Genomic DNA, 18,411 nt, shown 5'->3' with positions numbered 1-18,411 from the left:
GATAATCTATATGAATGTTCATTGTTGAGAATACACCATCTGTTAGTGGCTTATTTTTAAACTGGGCTGCATCAAATTCGTGTAGAAATGTGTCTCTTTGACTGACATCAGCTCTATCACCTCTCATCTCAGCCTGGTCTACTCCAGTATTGTTCTGCTTGTGTGGTCTCTCGGAGTCTTTTACTTTTGTATCTCTCTACTCTCCATAACCTTCTCCCTGTTTCTCATCTCTTCTTGTCTCCCTGCCTTCAACATTACGATCTTTCTGTTCATTTTTCTCTCTGTCCTCTTCTTCTCTCCTTTTGTATTCACTGCCTGTCCCTTTCTTTGTGACTCCTCACTTGACTAGACGTATAGTAAACTTCTCTAGTTTCCTCATAACGCTTGGGTGGATTAAGGTGCTGCCCTGCCCGGTGTGTTGACAATTATTTTATGACTTTTAATATACACCTGGAAAAAAATACAGAGGTCCGGTGTCCTCAATGGTGGACCCAGCCATTGATGAGAGTAAGTAACAAAGACTGATTATCAATGTAACAATTTACATACAAACAGTGCCAGCGCAATGAAGTGCACAATCTTACAAAACATCTGTCTTGGAAACTGATCTCCCAGGAAAATCAGTTCACAGTTATGATTGGATTATTCCACATCTAGTAATGAAGTTTTAGCCAATCAGAATATAGAACTGTCGGGTTCCTCGGTAGTTTCAGACCAAAATAGATAGCAGTTTATGCGAGTTGATTATTACGGTAAAAATTTTAAAATAATCAATACAAAATAAAAGTATATATATACAATACAATTTGATGGACTGAGGGAGATCGTGAAGAGACGGCACTGTGGGAGGAAGGCCTCGCTGCACACCGTGACACAACTGAAGATAAAGGTGCGGGGAAACAAGACAGATCACAAAGTCCACGGCCAAACATCTGGAATTCAGAGGTATGGGAGGAAAAGAAAAAACTACACTTTCCTCGACTGTGCCGATGGTAATCTGAGGTGTAATGTAAGTAGAGGTGTTTCTGCTTTGTCAGTTTTAAAAAGTCAGGGCGTCTTTGCGTCTGCTGCATGGAAAACTACAGTGTTGGGAAAATGGAAAAACTCGAGAGTAACAGTTAAGATCTTTGCAAAAAAAAAGACAGCTGAACACAAGAAATGCAGCAATCACAACAAGGCCACTATACACTGCTACAGCACGATTCAGATGATATAATTGGGAACTGTGTTGACAATGCCAAAAGGCGTGACCATGAGCCTAAATGTAAAATATTTTCTACTGCTTACTACCTTGCAAAACAAAATCACCCCTATTCTGATCAGCAGGCCTTACTGCAAGAAATGAGTGGGGTGAATGGTCTTCATTTCTGATACAACCCAATCAAATTATCAGCCACCTCTCTGAGGAAATGGTCAGAAAAATCCTGCGAGAGAATAAAACACATTGATGGCAAAATTGCTGTGTTAACTGATGGCTCGGAACGGCTCCCCGGCAGACATTGCAGACATGTACCCCAACATGTACCCAGAATTGGTCGCGTAATGGACGTGCGATGGGTTTCCAGTTCATTCAGGACTGTCTCCAATGTGTGGGAAGGTTTTGAAGTTCTGGCGGCTCATTTTAAGTCTGCAGCATTAAACGATAACGGACTTCTGCTGAAAGGGCGACATACAACGGGTTTCTGAAGAAACTGTGTTCGCCAGAAATCCTCAGATCTCAGAGTCTGTACGATGCCTTGTATGAGCTTTGTATGGCACGTAGAATAATACGCCTTTTGAATCATGGAAGAGGATGGGGACAAAGACAGTTGCCAGAGCTCACCTCCAATCACAAACGTGTGAAAACAAATAAAAAACTATTCCTCATCAGCCTCACCAATCACACGAAAGACCCACTTTTTACAGCCACTGCATCAAATGAGAAGGTATGTTCGTGTATTTTGTACCAAGTGAAATTTGATTGTTTAATTAATTGCGGGGAAGCTAATTTAACTTTTGGACAACATGTTTATACAACTGTAACTCAAAAGTATAAAACACAAATATATACAATTAATATTGAGTACATAAATGCTACCATTCATTTTGAATAATTTTACTTGCAGGCTTCTTCAGAGGAAAATCGTCCAAAATACGAATTAGTCCTGGATCCACAGCACTGGCCTGCAGGATTACCTCAGGGTTACGGCGGAGAAGAAATCCTCACTGTCCCGGTACCGTCGCGAACTGAACTTGGCCTGTCCCAAAATTAAAATACTTTTTTCTTGCATTTTGACATGCCGACATCTGTCTAGGTTATTTGCAACACTATTTAAGTAATTTGTGTATTTCTGACACAGACAGCTAACATTACAAAAACTAAATGTGTTTAGAAAAAGACAATGCATCTTAATAAAAACAAACATCCATTACATTATTAATCATTTAATGTATTAATTGAACTCTAACGTAAACAATATTCCATGGAGATGTTCTGCCCCGTTAAACAACACAACACAACAGTATACTAAAAATAATGTTTCAGTGTGTTCGCATTCACTTAAAGACATTTCTTAAAACTCACATTTTTACAAATTTGTTGTTTTTTAATACTCTTGTTGCCTGTTTGATCTTGTTTGTTTTGACTGTTTGACTTGTAGCGATATTGGGTATAGGAAAAGCGGGTTATAAATACAAGTGATTATTGGCAAAATATTATATATATATATATATATATATATATATATATATATATTTTTTTTTTTTTTTTGTAGTTGAGTAGTTAAAGAAACAGTGGTTGTGTACTTAGTGAGGTTTTAACGGATCCAAGGGGCAATGTCCTTGACGGACAACTTTTCGGATTACGGACTAATGAATTCAAAGTTTAATTCATAAACTTGTCAGCAATACAGTATAGTTTTGTGAAAGGTTTACGATTGCCATTGAATTATTAGATCGGTAGATGTTCATACAGCCGCCCAGTCTGACCAGCCGGTTCACGTCAATAGGAAACTGCGGAGTCACCGCCCGCGCTGCTCAATAACCGGATCAAACACCCTGATCAGCGGAGCCGGATCACGATCTGCTTCACAGCGCCTGTTCATGATCCGGATCCAGTGAGCCCGGATCCGATCCTGTTTCTGATCCTGTAGTACAACCGGCCCAGTTTCCACTAGCAGAATGACGCAATGCACATATTTGGACAGTGAGGAAGAAGTCAACATTGTCTATGTCATATGCCACTAAAAAACGAATGCCACAGCAACGCCAGAAAAACGCAGATCCGCCTGCAGACGGGCAGGGAGAGAGAGTGAAATTCACATTAATATGCCGATGTCCAACGTTAGAATGATTACACATTTACATAACCTAAATAATTACATAATGATGCCTAGCCAGACATCACTGTTTGAAACCTGGACGTTTTACATAGCCTACCTTAGCTTGCTTTTAATAACCCATAGCCAAAATCTGACCATAGAAAAAATGCGGATTATTTTTAAGACTTCCTGGTTTACCCTTGTAAACATGTATTAATTAACATTAACACGTTTATTGGACTGTCAAAAGCAGTAAGGCACAATCCTATAGTTGTATCTTCAGATCTTTCCTGTTTCAAATGTTTTTACCGTACAGTAGCCAGGCCTGTCCATCTGTCACATCACATCCCAACCCGCTGCATCCAGTGCGCATGTGTGAGAGTGTGCTCTCCCGACGCGCCCCATCCACCCGACGCACACACGGCAGCGCTTGTAATATGAATTAATTGTTCATCGTTTATGAACTTTTAAGCTAAATGTGATGATCTGTTTCATCAGCCTTGTGTTTAAGCATGTTAGTATGGAACCACTGGTGTATGCATTTTATATTTTTATTGCCTATCGTCCAGCAATCGTCCCAAAGTCTGTGTTGAACCTTCCCAGACATATTTTTTATCGTCCCGGATCGTTAATTTCGAGCCCTGGTTAAGTGTATTCATTATTTAAAGCACCATAAACCAATTAAGCATAGCTATACGAATGGTCTCCTGCTAAGAGCAGTACTACTGTTACAAAGTTACAGCAGGACTTCGTAACACATTTGTAACAGTTAGGACTAATGAAAATTTATTAAATTAAAACATTTTTATAACAAATACGCTATATGTTTTAAATAACTGATTAAATTGTGTTAAATGGAAAGGGGGGGTTATTGTATCTTCTTTTACTACGTTGATGGATTCTGATTGGGACCGCTCCAGTAGCTTTTTTCTACCACTACACCACTGAACACACATCCTGAGAACGCCATCCTTACCGTGAAAAATGGTGGTGGCAGAATCATTATGGGGATGCTTCTCTGCATCAGGGCCTGGAAACCTTTTAAAGATAGAGGGCAAAAGTACAGAGAAATCCTGGAAGAAAACCTGCTGAAGTCTGCAAGAGACCTGGGACTTGGGAGAAGATTTATCTTCCAGCAGGACAATGACCCCAAACATACAGCCAAAGCCACACTAGAGTGGCTTAAAAACAAAAAGGTCAATGTCCTGGAGTGGCCCAGTTAAAGCCTGCACCTCAATCCACTTGAGAATATGTGGAAAGAGTTTAAAATTGCTTTTCACCAATGACTTATCCACATAGACTCATGGCTATTACTGCTGGCAAAGGTGCCTCAACCAAATATTGACTGAAGGGGGTGATTGCTTATGCATTCAATTATTTTCTGTTTTGTATTAGTAATTCATTTAGAACAATTTGCAGATTATATTTTGACATTATGGACATTTTCTGTGTTGATCAAGGGGTTGAATACTTTTGAGAGACACTGTATGATAAAACAATAATTTAACAATATAAATGTCATCCAGAATTTTCATTTTACAGTTGGTGTTGTCTGCCTGCAAAAAGCAGTAGAAACTGAAACCTGTAGACAGAAAGAACACTAGTGAGGAATAATTAAAAAGGAACTTGTGGTTTGCTTTATTTCTGTGTTACTACCAAAACAAAAAATATTATTTAAGCTTTTACAAGTAAGGAGGTGAAACTAAACATTGTAGTTGGTTTAGATTTCATGGTTCAAGTTCCTGTCTCAAATAATTAGAGCAAATACAGTGAGGGGGAAAAAGTATTTGATCCCCTGCTGATTTTGTATGTTTGCCCACTGACAAATAAATGATCAGTCTATAATTTTAATGGTAGGTGTATTTTAACAGTGAGAGACAGAATAACAACAAAACATTCCAGAAAAACACATTTCAAAAAAGTTATAAATTGATTTGCATGTTAATGAGGGAAATAAGTATTTGATCCCCTATTAATCAGCAAGATTTCTGGCTCCCAGGTGTCTTTTATACAGGTAACGAGCTGAGATTAGGAGCACTCTCTTAAAGGGAGTGCTCCTAATCTCAGCTCGTTACCTGTATAAAAGACACCTGTCCACAGAAGCAATCAATCAATCAGATTCCAAACTCTCCACCATGGCCAAGACCAAAGAGCTGTCCAAGGATGTCAGGGACAAGATTGTAGACCTACACAAGGCTGGAATGGGTTACAAGACCATCACCAAGCAGCTTGGTGAGAAGGTGACAACAGTTGGTGCGATTATTCGCAAATGGAAGAAACACAAAATAACTGTCAGTCTCCCTCAGTCTGGGGCTCCATGCAAGATCTCACCTCGTGGAGTTTCAATGATCATGAGAACAGTGAGGAATCAGCCCAGAACTACACGGGAGGATCTTGTTAATGATCTCAAGGCAGCTGGGACCATAGTCACCAAGAAAACAATTGGTAACACACTACGCCGTGAAGGACTGAAATCCTGCAGTGTCTGCAAGGTCCCCCTGCTCAAGAAAGCACATGTACAGGCCTGTCTGAAGTTTGCCAACATCTGAATGATTCAGAGGAGAACTGGGTGAAAGTGTTGTGTTCAGATGAGACCAAAATCGAGGGACAGGGACGGGGACGGGGACGGGGCCATGTACCGTCAAATCTTGGGTGAGAACCTCCTTCCCTCAGCCAGGGCATTGAAAATGGGTTGTGGATGGGTATTCCAGCATGACAATGACCCAAAACACACAGCCAAGGCAACAAAGGAGTGGCTCAAGAAGAAGCACATTAAGGTCCTGGAGTGGCCTAGCCAGTCTCCAGACCTTAATCCCATAGAAAATCTGTGGAGGGAGCTGAAGGTTCGAGTTGCCAAATGTCAGCTTCGAAACCTTAATGACTTAGAGAGGATCTGCAAAGAGGAGTGGGACAAAATCCCTCCTGAGATGTGTGCAAACCTGGTGGCCAACTACAAGAAACGTCTGACCTCTGTGATTGCCAACAAAGGTTTTGCCACCAAGTACTAAGTCGAAGGGGTCAAATACTTATTTCCCTCATTAACATGCAAATCAATTTATAACTTTTTTGAAATGCATTTTTATGGATTTTTTGTTGTTATTCTCTCTCTCAATGTTAAAATACACCTACCATTAAAATTATAAACTGATCATTTCTTTGTCAGTGGGCAAACGAACAAAATCAGCAGGGGATCAAATACTTTTTTCCCTCACTGTACAAATGTTCTGTCATTTGACTATGTTACCATCTTAGTAGTTACTAGATATGAAAAAGGATGTACAAGGCCACATTGCCTGCATGTTTGTTTAAAGAACTGCAGTGAAACTTTACGTGTCTGTGTAGAATAAAATAAGCCAATAGTTCCTGATATTATCAGCAAACACAGCAACAACAATATTATTGTGTGTTTTATACATTTCTAAGAATTTGGTCTCAAATCAGCCTCACTTCCTTTCTAAACTGAAAGCTATGAAAACTGAGGCCTCTGACCACATTGGTTTCATGCTTATTTTCACTCATCCTGCTCTTCATCGGTTTCCTCAGGTAGTCTCCTAAACTGTGAACAGAAACAATGCATACAACAAATGATAATCCTGATCATGATAAAATTCAAAGCTTTATCAGAGTTGGACTTGAGACAATCACCAGACCAAACCACAGACTCGCTACAGAGCAGTTCTCCAATAGATCAGGCTCCCAGTACCCATAGCAATCTGTCCTCAGAAATAAATACAAATGTATTAGATGAGTCAGGGTTCATTCAATTGGTTTTATTATCAGAGCATCACAGCTGCTGCAGATACAGCACTACTGTCTCCTAGCTTCTCTCAGTCTTACTGGGGCATCTCTATATACCCTTGCCTCCGTGATCCCCTCTCCCCAGTCATGGCTCCCCCTCTTTTCCCACATGGGGCTGACCTTTGACCTGAGAAGCCACCATAATTCCACACTCAACAATTTGGATCCCCAAACAATCTGCCCCGACAGAGAACTGACAGACAGACACACACAAACACACTGCAGTTCCTGCGTTTAACATCACAGCCCCTACAAGTCCCAGATAATGCATCTATCTTCCCTTCTGAAGCAGTTTTGCAGTCTCATTTACAGCCACTACATTTCTCTATCAAAACAATCGTCCATTTTCCTACTTTTTTTTATATTGTTGTAAGGTACCACAGAAAAAACAAAGGCCATTCCAGAGGAAAACACTACAAGAACCCAGAGGAGATCTACCTCAGGACCGGCAGAGACCACCTTCTGTTCATCTGCCTTTCTTAGGCCAAACATTGACACTGTTCATAAGGAAACTGAAGACACTGAAGTGGAGAAGCATATGCTTAGATCTGGCAGAAACACTCAGTTTGTTTACTTGATAACCACAAGACCCACTTCCTTTATTTGTCATTGAGTCAGAAAATACAAAATACTTCATATTTCCATATACTGCACATTTCCATATTTCTTGGGCTGCAGAGACATACACATCAACTCTCAGTATAACTCAGTGCTACAGCAAGATATAAAGGCGATATAAAGCTCAGACCCCCTCCTGCCTTCTGCAGATGTCACACAGATATTGCACATTGTAGCAGAGTGATGCACAGACTGAGACTTGAAGGACACAAGTGGCTCTTCTGTCTGCTGTGGCTCTTTGCAATACATTATACTGCATGAGTGTATTGTGTTCCCTGTTTACTGAGATTAGGGCTACATTATAGTATATACTCATTGCTCTTGGTAAAGGGTTTGTGTGAAACTTGCATATTTTAAGACAGTTGTAAGTTGCCAAGGTCAAAACATCTGCTAAGTAATCAGTAGATTAAAAAGAAGAAGAGGAAGAGAAAGAAAAAGCATTGCGATGTAGTTCAGTTAGAAGCAATTTAAGAGTTTCAAACGTACATTTCCACATATGCATTGCTAATTTGCAATTATAAAAGTTTAATAGCCATACTGTATATATCTATATATTAATGTATAGCACTTTGGAACTGTAATAAATTAAACTTATAGGGCCATATTTATATGGGGGGAGTAGTTTGGAGCGAGAGCTTGTGTTTACATTTTTTATATATATATTTTTGTGTACATTTGGGACTGGGGGCTGTAATTGTCTATCTGTGTGCTGGGGGTGGGATAGTTCATGTGTTCTGTGTATAGTTAGCCAGGAAATGTTAGTTCCTGGGGTCAGGGGTTAGCCCCATATGGGTACATGGGGGGCACCATGATTGGGGGAGACAGTCATGGGGAACAAGGTTATAAATAGTGGTGCTCCAGTTCCTGCGTAGCAGAGAGTTTACAATGGTAGTGTAGGAGTGTTGCTCCAGTTACCTGCCTGTTCCATGAAGTCTGCTATCTTGAACACAACTCCCTCCTGTTATTGTGGATTAGTGCCGAACCCATTTGTTTAGTCAAAGTGGCATCTCCTTCCACCACACACTGTCACACACTCCTTTCAATGGGCTTTTACACTTCTCAAATCTGGCTTTACCTCTGTAACTCTGTCCCCTGTTGTGAAGTACATTGAAATGCTCCCAATCTAGGGCACATGCTGTACCACCAATAAACGCATCGAGAACATACATGCCACTGCTAATCAGTTACTGGGATTACAGGATTACCTCCATAGAAGAGAGACATACACTGCCGCACAACCAGAAAGACAACATATACACTATAGACATTTACTTCTGTTCATCACAGGCTGCATGGTGGGGAAGAGGTTAGGGGTCTGATAAGGTTACAATACTGTCCAAACAGGATGTGCTATAACATGGACTGGCATGAGGAAAACTAGCAGATCTTCACACGGCTAATATGTTTTTGTATTCCTTCTAGTTTAGGCCACAGCAACCCTTATCTCCACTCCCATGCTGCAGTTTGCATATATTCTCTGTAGATTTTCAATATATATTTCACTGCTGTCTTAGGAGAGTGGAGATAAGTAACAGAACAGAAAACAGTATTTTTTAAGAATACTTAACCAAAGGGAAGTGTTCTTACTTTTTTTTTTTTTTTTAAGTTATATTGCTGATATACTGTATTCTGTATTTGTGCACATTTACATGATTTTGTGTATGTTTGAAAGAGTGAGAAAATGAGAAATAATACAGAGAAAGAAACACAGAAATTGTCATTTATTGGGTAAATCCATCCTGACAAATAAAATTTATAAATTGTGTTTCAAAATTGTAATTAAAAACCATGTACGTTAAATGTACTTATTTTCAAATGTATCTAGTCTCTTCAGACGAACTTATCTCCACAAATAAATTAAAAGAAAATGAGAATCAGTTTGACTTTCAATGAAGATGCCAATGTGTTCTATTTCTGTTGGAAAGACAAGACTCTTAAGAGACTGAACAGCAAAATAAAACAAAAATGTTAAGATGATTCATACCAGCCAACGACATTAAATACTTTAAAATGGTCACAAATGTATAATTTCTTCCTCCTGAGGGGCAAGTGGTCTGATGCTGTGTTTTCAGCTCCCATCCATCCCAGTCTGCCACCTACAAGGTATGTATGGTATGTACGGCGAGGTATTCAAACAATCAGGGGATAGGAATGTCCTTTTCTTTGCTTGGTTAGGCAAACTACATCTTTCCGAATATTGAGTTCTCTTATAGAAATTGCAGTGGCCATGTTATATCCTGCCCCATGTCTTAAAAGTCAATCCCAATTTACTACCTACATAATACATACATTTTGTTGCTTCAGCCACATCTGTTATTTTTACAAATTCAGTTTACATATAAACATTGCACATTCTACAAATCTCTCCCTTAGTCAATCTAAAGAGAAGGGCAATGGACTTATTCTCACTTCAAAGCTTTAATTGTATTAATTTGAATAATATTATATCTCCACCAAAAGTACATTATAAATTAAACTATCAGTCCTCAGTCCTCATCCTCCTTGATCTCTCCGCAGCATTTGACACTGCCGATCACTCAACCCTCCTCTCCTGCCTCACTGACCTTGGAATCTCTGGGACTGCTCTCACCTGGTTCTCCTCCTACCTCAGCGACCGGTCCTACCAAGTGACATGGCGAGGCTCGTCATCCACCCCCCAACCTCTCCTCACAGGCGTACCCCAAGGCTCCGTCCTGGGCCCGCTCCTGTTCTCTCTCTACACTCGCTCCCTGGGCCCCCTCATCGCTTCCCATGGTTTCTCCTACCTCTTCTGTGCCGATGATGCCCAGATTTTCCTGTCGTTTCCCTCTTCTGAGCTCCTCATCCAATCTCACATCTTTTTCTCTTTGTCTACTATGTCCACCCAGATCAACTCGCACCACCTCAAGCTCAACCTCTCCAAATCAGATTTGCTGTTTTTCCCCACTCTTCCTCACCTTCTGCTGATCTCTCCATCTCAATCCCCTTGGAATCGACCACACTCTCTCCTTCTTCCGCTACAAATCTGAGTCACCCTCGATCCTGCGCTCTCCTACACCCAGAACATCACCATGCTGACACGCACCTGCAGATGTTCCTGGGCAACATACGCCGGATCCGTCCCTTCCTCACCGACTACTCGGCTCAGCTGCTCGTCCAGTCACTGGTCCTCTCCTGCCTGGACTACTGCAACTCCCTCCTGGCCGGCCTGCCTGCATCTACTACCCACCCATTCCAGCTCATCCCGAACTCTGCGGCTCGTCTGGTATTCTCTCTGCCCCGATTCGCACACGCTACTCCACTGCTCCGCTCCCTCCACTGGCTCCTGATAGCGGCACGCATTCAGTTCAAGACATTGACCCTCACCTACCGCTGTCTCGACCACACTTCACCAAGCTACCTTCAGACACTCGTCTCTCCATACATCCCCTCCAGACCACTACGCTCCTCCAGTGCCAGAAGACTAATTCTGCCTCCTCTCCACTCTCCTTCCTCCAGAGCTGCTCCTTCTCATCCCTGGCCCCTAAATGGTAGAACAACCTGCCCACTGAAGTCAAAACCACAGAGTCCTTGACCTCATTCCAGCGCTTACTTAAGACACATCTTTTCAGACAGTACATGTAATATTAGTCCTTTTAATTCCCGTTAGATAGCATGTCACATAGTTTTATTATGCTTCTTGCGTTATTGATTGATTTCCCCCTTGCTCCCTTTCCCATAGCCCTTGACTGTGACCCTACCTCTTGACAGCACTTACATTTTACTTTCCAGGATGTATGACCTCACTTACTGTACTTACCTGTGTAAAATGTATTATATTTTGAATTGCTGTTTTATGTAAATTTACTTTATAATGTTTGATGCCTTTACCAACTGTATTTTTGCACTTTGTTTTGCACTTATGTTGTAAGTCGCTCTGGACTGCCAAGAAATAAAAATAATAATAATAATAGTAATAGAATTTATGCTAATGCGGACGCTATTTGAGCTGTTTCACAATGTATTGCAAATTTCTATAATCTGGAAAACCTTTAATTACAGTACTGTAACTTATTTCTCCATTAAGAAAACCATCACTTCGGCTTTGTGGACCTCAACATCGGTCTGTTCAAAACATTCAGTCTTGAAAGCCGCGCCCTACTCAACGAGAACACCAACGTCTTCTCCATATGTACCTTTGCCACCACGGGTCAGACATCGGTTCCTTCAGGACACGATTCATAATGTGCATATCTCCCATGTAGAATAAATCAGTCATCTGAAGACACAATGCATGATTCACACATCAGAGATCCTCCTTATGAAAGGCATCTCTATCACATGTACAGTAGTTGACATTTGCACAATCTATCAGGTTTCCAGTATAGGGACAATTGAAAACTATTATAATCTTGGTTCTAGTTAATCACAAATTATTTCAGTACAGCACTCAGCTGTTGTCAGCAGCATCATATCTCCTGTTTACTGAATCAACTTTACTTCCTAGTGTAGAGACGCTTTTGTGTGGAGCTGTCAAACTTTCAAAACAATATGCTTATCTCTTTCCTCTTTTTATCCAACTTATTTTGGATATCTTTATTTGTATTTTACCTGTTAATGGACATTCATTGTCTCAATATATATATTTTTTTCTTCAAATAAACCTTGATCTTTCATAATGAATTTCATAATTCCATTCTTATTATTATTTTTATTTCTTGGCAGGCGCCCTTATCCAGGGCGACTTACAACATAAGTGTAGAACAAAGTGCAAAAATACAGTTGTGTAAAGGCATCAATCATTACAAATTCAATTAAACTAAACATAGCAATTCAAAATACATTTTACAAATTCAAATTTACAATTTAAACAAGCAAGTACAGTAAGTGAGGTCCTACATCCTGAATGGTAAAAGCTAATTGCTGTCAAGATGTAGGGTCACAGTCAAGGGCTACGGGAAAGGAAGCAAGGAGGAAAACAAAATCAAAAACACAAGAAGCATGATAAAACTGAGAAGTGCTATCTAGCAGGGATAAAGGACTAATATAACAAGTACTGTTAGAAAAGATGCGTCTTGGGTAAGCGCTGGAATGAGGTCAAGGACTCTGCGGTTTTGACTTCAGTGGGCAGGTTGTTCTACCATTTAGGCGCCAGGGATGAGAAGGAGCGGCTCTGGAGGAAGGAGAGTGGAGAGGAACAGTCTTCTGGCACTGGAGGAGCGCAGTGGTCTGGAGGGGATGTATGGAGAGACGAGTGACTGAAGGTAGCTTGGTGCAGTGTGGTTGAGACAGCGGTAGGTGAGGGTCAATGTCTTGAACTGAATGCAAGCTGCTATCTGGAGCCAGTGGAGGGAGCAGAGCAGTGGAGTAGCGTGTGCGAATCGGGGCAGAGAGAATACCAGACGAGCAGCAGAGTTCTGGATGAGCTGGAGCGGCGGGTAGTAGATGCAGGCAGGCCGGCCAGGAGGGAGTTGCAGTAGTCCAGGCGGGAGAGGACCAGGGACTGGACGAGCAGCTGAGTCGAGTAGTCTGTGAGGAAGGGATGGATCTGTCGTATGTTGCTCAGGAAGAATCTGCAGGTGCTTGTCAGCATGGTGATGTTCTGGGTGTAGGAGAGCGCAGGATCGATTTTTTAGCGGAAGGAGAGAGTGTGGTGGATCCCAAGGGGATCAAGATGGGGAGGTCAGCAGAAGGTGAGGAAAAGTGGGGGAAAAACAGGAGATCTGATATGGAGAGGTTGAGCTTGAGGTGATGCAAGTGCATCTGGGTGGAGATAGGATACAAAGAGAAAGAGATGTGAGATTGGATGAGAGGGTCGGAAGAGGGAAACGACAGGAAGATCTGGGCATCATCGGCACAGAATAGGTAGGAGAAACCATGGGAAGCAATGAGGGGGCCCAGGGAGCGAGTGTAGAGAGAGAACAGGAGCGGGCCCAGGACGGAGCCTTGGGCAACGCCTGTGAGGAGAGGTTGGGGGTGGATGAGGAACTGCCCCATGTCACTTGGTAGGTCTGGTTGCTGAGGTAGAAGGAGAACCAGGTGAGAGCAGTCCCAGAGATTCCAAGGTCAGCAAGGCAGAAGAGGAGGATGGAGTGATCAATGGTGTCAAATGCTGAGGAGAGGTCAAGGAGGATGAGGACTGAGGAGAGGGAGGCCACCAGAGCAAACCTGAGGGAGTCAGTGACTGCCAGGAGAGTCGTCTCAGTGGAGTGAGCTGTGCGGAAGCCGGATTGCAGCTGACGGTGGACAGTCCGAGAGTCTTTGAGAGGAAGGGGAGTAGGGAGACGGGGCGGTAGTTCTGAGGAGAGGTGGTGTCAAGGGTTGGTTTCTTGAGCAGTGGGATGACAGCAGCTTGTTTAAAAGCAGAGGGGAAACAGCCAGAGAGGAGTGAGGAGTTGAGGAGGGAGGACATGAAGGGGAGAAGATCAGGAGCGGTCGCTTGGTAGAGGCGAGAAGGGAGAGGATCCAGGGTACACGTTCTACATTCTACATTCTACAAAACTAAACCTTGTGATGACTGATGTACAAATCTTTGTAAAAACATTAGCATCTATAAATTTCCCAAAAGTTAGTAACAAATTGGCACTGCTCTAAGGCCAACTCTATCAACAAATAGATGTATTATGCTATAAACCATTTTTAACTAGAGCAGATATGTATAATTTGTGTATTACAAAGTATTGGCTTTGTTACCACATACAATTATAGAACTAGGTTTTTCACACTATTCCATATACAACACAATACACCATAATAGCATTATTCAGTGTGTACCAACTTACAGTTACATTCAAACATTACATATCATTTCACATTTCAGTCATACTGCCAAACAGCACAATTCTTTAAATTCAGTAGTCAATCTACTAAATCATAGAAAATTTAGTTAATGAAATGCCCATAGTCCCACCAGACTCTATATCCTTCAATTGCGCTTAGATTAAAAAGAGGTTGAAGTTGTATGACTATACAGATTACTTTTCATCATTATTGGTTTGCAATTCCCTTTTCAATGTATTGTCTTTTTCTGAGATTTCTTCAGGCCTTTCCCCAATTTTCATGAAAGATAAAATTATGTTATTTCAGCACCTGTAGAGACATTAAATCGTAATGCTCTCGGTCGGTCTATTCTTGGAATCAGCAGAGTTAGTTTCTTAATTACTTTTACCAGAGTATGGTAAAGATAGTATTCTTCCACCATCCCCCTCCCTCCTGTCCATCCACAGTGGCACTGGTATCAGTGGTCATGAGGACGGTATATGGGCCACCCCACTAAGAGCAAAGACTAATGTGAGAGGGGAGAATATGCACCATGGGCGTCGCTAGACTTCAGGTGTTAGGGGGGCTACAGCCCCGAATGTTTTATGAATATGAAGAGGTTTACTACGGTAAGAGCGCGGGGGGGCGGGGTGGGGGGTGCTGACGGTGTTTTCTCCGGTATGGTAATTTATCAGATTACAAATATATTTTTTGATTTTGAATCAGAAGACCCTAGGCTTAAGCCACGGAAACCCAGGTCTAACGATGCCACCGATATGCACTTTGCTGTGTCATGGCATGTGGGTGGAGAACCTGTGGACTAAATGTGAGGGATATTCATTGTTGCTGGTTCCCTTAGACAGATAATAGTAGTTATTTTTCTATTCGTCAATTCATCAATATTATTACCATTAATAATATAACCACTAAATGACCACATTTTTAATATCCTGGAGCACCCGATTATCCATTTATCCGTATCTAGAAAAGCTTCACCACATTTTTGCAGTTTCCTCAGATTTCTATTTCTAAAATGTGCTCCAATTCAATTCTCAACATTGTATTTCGATATCTGGTTTGTAAAACTGATTCCAATAGTATATTTTTATTTTATTTTTCCTTTTCTCCTTTAAATTATTCAATATTATTTAGCTCACTTATTCAATGCTTATAATGTTATACTTCTATAGTATCCTTAAAATTCTTACCCTTTTCCTACTTCAGTCATCTTAAATCCAAAGTCTAATATTAACTTCTATTTCAGGTATTTTAAGCTAGGCACCAATACATTTCTGAAAGTAAGACTATAATATGTCACTAATCTGTTTGCATTCACTTGCCTGGATTTGACATCAGGCTGTCTGTCTCATATTTCCTGTTTTCACAGGCTGTCAGGGCTGCACCAGTCTCTCAGCTCGGTGCTGCTCATTTGGATGCCTTTAAATTTAATTTAATTTGACTTTACAGAATTTATTTGTCCAACATATCATTTTTAACAAACAAATCCTTGTGCTTCTGGGTCTTAGAGGACACTAGGACTATTCATGCAATATTACTATTATTGAATAACTGCATAATTTTTAATATAATTTTATAGTTATTTCCATTCTCAATCATATTCTGGGCTATGCACAATATTAAAAACACATGCATACAAAACAGACATTTACCTTACATAACCTTCAGACTATACATATACATCAAAAGCAGAAAGTACATACACACTGAGATCCAAAGATAATTCAGATATCAGATTTGTGGTGTTTTATTGACCCCGTCTCAAACAGGCCTTATCATCACATTTCTTTATTTATGAAGCTTCTTATTATCTAGAATAACATGTAAAATAATCTCAATTATTTCACTACTTCTGTGTTTTCTTGATCTATAGTGATCAATTACTTCCTTTTCCATTTCAAGTTTAACATTTTTAAACTTCTCTTGTAGGAATTCACATACAGACATACAGATCTTGTAATGCCATTATGCCAATTCACTCACCATTCTGGTCCCAGGAGTGGAGGCAAGTTCAGATTCTTGTTCTTGATGTCAAGTGTTGAACCCTTCTTGGAAATAATTGGAAATGTGGTCGAGATAAAGTAAATAGAAACTTTATTAACAAGCTAGCTTGGAAGCACCACGTCAGGGAATTCCTTCAGTGAGAACTTAGTTTTTACAAACACGAGTGAAGCTTTATAAGAAAATGACATGGAATATTGTGGGTATTCATCCAATCAAAAGGTGCAAGCCCGAGTCTGCTTGTGATCCATCTTCCCGGGGGAAGGTGTAGGATCCACCAACCAAATGGCTTTCTTTGATGCATTTACAAAAGGTCCGATCCCACAGTCATCTTTTACTGTCCCTCAATCATTAACAAAAACAATTCCTGCCAATCTGGGGAAGCAAACAGACTTAAACAGCTGTGGTCTCTCTCTGTTTGGGTGTTCCTCTTATCATAATAAACAGAAACCTGTGGAGAGAGGAATGTCTAGAGGGTATGCCCTGAACAACTGCCTGTTGCTAGATTAATAAATCTATTTTGCTCGGTCTGCATACTATTATAGTCTCTTCAGCCTTCATTGTTACGGTAGCTTCCAGGCCAGCTTTCCCTCTGGAAAGAGATGAGGAGTGCCGGCAAGGCCCTTTATTTCATCCTGCTCACAACCACAAAGGATTCTTCCCAATCCCTGAAGGAGAAAAAGAGCACTAACATGGAGAGTTTGAAGAAGGGGGGAATGGAAGCTCTTCCAGTTTTACTGGTCTCAGGCTTGGCCCTGGAGCAGCTGGAGTTCATGGACTTGCTGGAGGTGATGGAGAAGGAAATCCTGGAGACCTGGATGAACGCCCTGCTTATCTCCCTCCCCACCTTCTCTGTGCCAATGCTCCATAAGAAGAGAGCAGCCTTCAAAGCTATAGTCTGGACTGCGGCGTCGCTTTCCGGAGGGGTCTCTGGCCATCCCCATCCCAATGGTGTCCTCCATGGTGGACAAAAACATGTTCGTCAAGATCCTCACCAAGGCCCGCGACTGCTTCGGCCTGGATGACAGGTCCCTGGAGAGGCTAGCCTGTGAAGGAGCTCAAGGCGGTGTGGACCTCGGAGCTGTCAGCGGAGGTCAGCAAGGACCTGGTCAAGAAGAAGCTTTCCGTAGCCAAGAAGGAAAAGGCCACAGCCACCAAGCATCTGCAGGCCGCTTTGAAAGGGTCTGTGAATCTGCCACCAAGTCTTTTACCATGATGTACTTAATGTTGACAACTTCACTGGATGAGCTTGAGGAAGATGCAGTCAAAATGCTGCAAGAAAGTTGAATGTTGTAAAAGGATCTCAAGATCAATTACTTAACTGACATTTTAAAAATAAGGTTTTACAAAATGTAAGAAGTAAAATGTACACAAATTACTTCAATAAAGGGTTCAGTTAAGTAATTGAGAGCTCTTGTTTTTAAAAAAACAAGGCGAAGTTCTGAATGTCTGCTGAGTTTACAGAGAACAGCTCTCCCTTTTGAATACATAGCAGTGTGTAATGTGCGGTTGATCAGTTTTAAGACCGTTCTAGATGCCGTGTAGGATTTTGGAAGGAAATGATTTAGATGAGCTTGATGGGCACCGTAAAGGAGATGCCGCAGATAATGGGGCCAGAAGACGTTGGCGGGGAATAGAGCAGATTGTTGGAGTACACCAGTCGGCCATTAACAATCTACAGGTTTGAAAATCAACAGCATGCAAGAGATGAGCTGATGCAAAGACAGGCATCTGCATCAAAGCTACAGCATTATGGTTCTCAGACATGTAGCATGGGGGGCCAACTTGATTTCCCCTCCCCCCTAACTGTAGCCCACTTGGCATAAAAATAGGCTTAAATCTACCATCTAGTAAACATTTGTATAAGCACACATGCACAAGTTTTTTCACCAGTCTTAGTCATAGTAGGCAGCACCCCCATCATGTGTAGTCCGTCAGGGGTCTGGATTGATATTACACA

General features: G+C 41.3%; 1 pseudogene; it reads left to right on the top strand.

Moving 5' to 3' along the window:
* The first annotated feature begins 482 nt into the window (after positions 1-482).
* Positions 483-17,667, top strand: LOC136764039 (uncharacterized; annotated as a pseudogene).
* Positions 17,668-18,411: the final 744 nt, after the last annotated feature.

The sequence above is a fragment of the Amia ocellicauda genome, chromosome 12 (assembly GCF_036373705.1).
Source record: "Amia ocellicauda isolate fAmiCal2 chromosome 12, fAmiCal2.hap1, whole genome shotgun sequence".
Classification (NCBI taxonomy): domain Eukaryota; kingdom Metazoa; phylum Chordata; class Actinopteri; order Amiiformes; family Amiidae; genus Amia; species Amia ocellicauda.
Note: the sequence above shows the minus strand (reverse complement) of the source record. Positions and strands in the feature narration are given on the sequence as shown.